The sequence below is a fragment of the Chiloscyllium plagiosum genome, chromosome 34, assembly GCF_004010195.1.
Source record: "Chiloscyllium plagiosum isolate BGI_BamShark_2017 chromosome 34, ASM401019v2, whole genome shotgun sequence".
Lineage (NCBI taxonomy): Eukaryota > Metazoa > Chordata > Chondrichthyes > Orectolobiformes > Hemiscylliidae > Chiloscyllium > Chiloscyllium plagiosum.
The window spans coordinates 19,344,533-19,349,181 of NC_057743.1; the positions used below are offsets into that span (position 1 = coordinate 19,344,533).

Below are 4,649 nucleotides of genomic sequence, written 5' to 3' on the forward strand. Positions count from 1 at the left end.
AAACGTACCAGGGCTTAGGGACAATTAACAAACACCAAGGGAGAGAGAATGATAGAGGTAATTAATAAACACGCAGTTGGAGCAATAACAGGCACACCGGGGCGGAGACGACAAAAACAAAACATATAAAGATGCTAATCTTCTGATCTGCTAAATGCAGGATTGTGATTGCTTGTCATCACGATTACTTTTTACGAAAACTTGAAAAAGAAGGAACCGCCATCTCCAACTTGACATGAAACATCCGAGGAAAAACATTGCCCATCACAGTCCCCATCAAAGGTGTTCCTGGCCACAACAGTTTTTCTGGACTGAAAAGCGCTGTTTGTCATTGAGATTAAATGCCCTGCTGTCAACAGTAAGGGATTCTGCTCTTTTCCAGGGTCTGAATCAGACTGCAGCAGAGCTCACGCTATAATATGTGTTGGTGATGAAAGAATTATTGATTACCTCATCAGAGCTAAATTGAGAGTTAAAGAAACAAATGCAGAAATGTATTTTTGACATTAATTTTATATTTTAAAAGCTTGGTACAAGATACTTAAAATGGCACTATCTAGTTTAAGGCCCTAGTTGGTTTTGTGAACAGTTTTAACAAGGGAATCTGTCTATCCCAGCGTGGAGTCATAGAGATATACAGCACAGAAACAGACCTTTCAGTCCATGCCAAACAGATATCCTAAATAAATCTAGTCCCATTTGCCAGCATTTGGCCCATATCCCTGTAAACCCTTCCTATTCATATACCCATCCAGAGACCTTTTAAATTGTGTAATACTACCAGTCTCCAATTCCACTAGCAGCTCGATTCATACACACACCACTTTCTGCGTGGAAAAAGTTGCCCTTCAGGTTCCTTTTTAAATCTTTCCCCTCCCATTTTAAACCTATGCCATCTAGTTTTGGACTCCACCCCCCCACCCATGGGGAAAGACCTTGTCTGTTTACCCAACCATGCCCCGTTTGTTATTTGTGCTTTGTCTGGTTAGGAGGCAATATCAGATCTTAATGTGAAGAGATAATGGCCAGAATTGCTGCCCAGTCAGCAATGTCACACACATGAACAAATTAAAAAAATGGAAGCTTAGTCTTGTATCTACCAAATAATGTATTTGAAATTCTCATCTCAGTACTGCAAGGTGGTAGCATATTTACTATTCATTCACAGACTGTGGGCATTGTTGGCTCAGCTAGCATTTATTATCCAACCGTAATTGCTATTGCGAAGGTGATGGTGACCTACATTCTTGGACTGCTGAAGCCCACAGAGGTTTAGATACAGCCCCAAGACAATTACAAGAATTTAACTCAGCAACATTTCAAGGCATGACCATCACATTTCACTGTTTAAGACTGTTAATTAAGGTGAGGGATAAACTTTCGGGTGAGTCTGTTAACAGCATATCTGTGAAAAGGAGGATTGCAATATTGTTGGAGATATTTGAACAGATACACCATATGCATCCTGAAGACTTCACTTACAATGATGAACAGTGGATGACTTTGCTGCTTCTTGTAAGAAGTATAGCTTTGGTTGGTCTCCCATCTGTCCTTGCATGGACCTCGTAGATGATGCAAACTAAATTTAATGATTTAGTTGTTCCTTAGATTCCAGCTCTGAGTGTCACTAAATTGAAACCTTTGAAATCATGAAAAGTTGTGGAAGTAAGTTGCCCCTATTTCTAATATTTACCATGATATAATTAAAGGTGTGCTTTGCATTACCAATGAGTTATTATTATTGGCGTCCTTGCCTCAATTGAATCTAATTAATGCCCAGTACTCTACTATTTGTTAGATGTTGCAAACTGAATCACCCTTGTCCTTCCCAGAGTTAATCATAGACTTTGAAGACACTCCAAATTTTGAAAACCTATGGATATACCAGAATAGGAGCAGAAGTAGACTGTATGGTTGGTCAAGTCTGCTCCCCTCTTCAATTCCATTGTGGCTTCAACTTCATTTTTCCATCCAATCCCTGCATCTCTTGAGACTCTGAAAGACTATTACTGTAGTATCTCAGCCTTCAGTAGATTATAGACTCTGCCACCTCCCCCTGTATTCTAAACAGAAGAAACAACATAGTTCCTACCTTCAGAATGTTGGACATTTCAATGTGACCACCTGTCGTTCTTCAAAACTTCAGGAAACATACATCCAATTTCCTCAGCCTCCCTTGGGATGGCCTTCCTATTTCATTGACTGAAATGAAAAATCCAATGAAACTTCCCAGTCTGGTCTCACCAAAAGCCTTGTCCAATTATAGTAAGACATTTTTATTCTCACACTCAAATCCCCTTGGTATAAGGCAAAAATGTAATTTCCCTTCCTAAGTTTTTACTGTATTGTGTATTCTTATCCGAATACTAGCAAGTCCCTCTAAATATCAATATTTACAAGTTCTGTTCTTTTTTAAAAAACTTGCTTTTCTGTTCTTATGGCCAGACTGTATGATATCACATTTCCCTGCATTATACTCCCATTTGCCACCTTACTGTTCACTTAATCTTTACACTCTCCTTATAGCCGATGTTCCACCTAGCATCAGCAAATTTTGATATGATACTCGCTGTCTTTTCATCCAAGTCATGAATATAGATTGTAAATAGTTGAGGGTGTAGCACTGATTGTTGTGGCATTTCACTAGTCACAGGCTGCCAACTTGAAAAAAACCATTTTATCCCTACTGTTTGCCTCCTATCTATTAACTAATTCTCTACCCAGACTATTATAGCACCTCCAGTTCCACTGAGCCAGTTTTGTTGTGTTGTACAAGTCCCTTTTGGAAGTCTGTGCATGTGAATGGTTACTTGCCCTAACACTGCAAACATTAATATTTGTTGAGGAGCAATGGACTTGACAATCATTTATATTGTCTGGAGCAATGCTATTAACCTTAATTAACAATAGACATCAGCCAGTGAAAAACCAATTTGAATTATTTTTGAATTTGAATTATTATCCCTACCATAGGGATGAATACAGTGCACTGATGTGACTTCATTTCAATTATCTTGATGGGGTGGCACTCTCATTGAGCAGCTGACAAACTCTGAATTGTAGAGCAGTTCTTTCATGACTTGGGCAACAGAAGCAAGCAAATTATTGGACACAGTCTGTCATTAGATCTGCCGATTGGCAGTCATTCAGATCAATTGTAGTCAGCGTTGTCCTTGTGTTTGAGCCTGTTGATTGGATCACTTGAAACTTGGGAGACTGTAACAAACATGGTGTCTGTAAATGTTTATTTGATATGATAGGCCATCTGAAGAAATAATGAACATAATAATATTCACTTTGCGTATATGATATCCGTTTGTGTCAGGGTCATTAACACATTTTACATCATTATTTCTTCAGAAGGGCAGTAAAGACAAGCCAGGGAACTATAGACCGGTGAGAATGACCTCAGTGGTGGGCAAGTTGTTGGAGGGAATCCTGAGGGACAGGATGTACATGTATTTAGAAAGGCAAGGACTGTTGTGGTTCTGTTCGCCGAGCTGGGAATTTGTGTTGCAGACGTTTCGTCCCCTGTCTAGGTGACATCCTCAGTGCTTGGGAGTGTCCTGTGAAGCGCTTCTGTGATCTTTCCTCTGGCATTTGTAGTGGTTTGAATCTGCCGCTTCCGGTTGTCAGTTCCAGCTGTCCGTTGCAGTGGTCGGTATATTGGGTCCAGATCGATGTGCTTATCGATTGAATCTGTGGATGAGTGCCTTGCCTGTAGGAATTCCCTGGCTGTTCTCTGTTTGGCTTGTCCTATAATAGTAGTGTTGTCCCAATCGAATTCATGTTGCTTGTCATCTGCGTGTGTGGCTACTAAAGACAGGTGGTCGTGTCGTTTCGTGGCTAGTTGGTGTTCATGGATGCGGATCGTTAGCTGTCTTCCTGTTTGTCCTATGTAGTGTTTTGTACAGTCCTTGCGTGGGATTTTGTGCACTACATTGGTTTTGCTCATGCTGGGTATTGGGTCCTTCGTTTTGGTGAGTTGTTGTCTGAGAGTGGCTGTTGATTTGTGTGCTAGTTTCGTCCTAGTGGACGTTATGAGTCCTAGTGGTCACAGTAGTCTGGCTGTCAGTTCGGAAATGCTCTTGACGTATGGTAGTGTGGCTAGTCCTTTGGGTTGTGGCATGTCCTCGTTCCGTTGTCTTTCCCCTTAGGCATCTGTTGATGAAATTGCGGGGGTATCCGTTTTTGGCAAATACATTATATAGGTGTTCTTCTTCCTCTTTTTGCAGTTCTGGTGTACTGCAGTGTGTTGTGGCTCTTTTGAATAGTGTCTTGTTGCAACTTCTTTTGTGTGTGTTGGGGTGGTTGCTTTCAAAGTTTAGGACTTGGTCTGTGTGAGTGGCTTTCCTCTATACCTTTCTGGTGAATTCAGGAATACAGGAAAGCCACATGCAAGGACTGTACAAAACTACATAGGACAAACAGGAAGACAGCTAACGATCCGCATCCATGAACACCAACTAGCCACGAAACGACACGACCAGCTATCCTTAGTAGCCACACACGCAGATGACAAGCAACATGAATTTGACTGGGACAACACTACTATTATAAGACAAGCCAAACAGAGAACAGCCAGGGAATTCCTAGAGGCATGGCACTCATCCACAGATCACGGGAGGCTCCCAAGCACTGAGGATGTC

At 41.1% G+C, this 4,649-nt stretch overlaps 1 protein-coding gene across 2 annotated transcripts in view; it reads left to right on the forward strand.

Moving 5' to 3' along the window:
* zbtb17 (zinc finger and BTB domain containing 17) overlaps nucleotides 1–4,649 on the forward strand; it is a 36,477-nt gene that overhangs the window by 573 nt on the left and 31,255 nt on the right. The window lies entirely within an intron of this gene.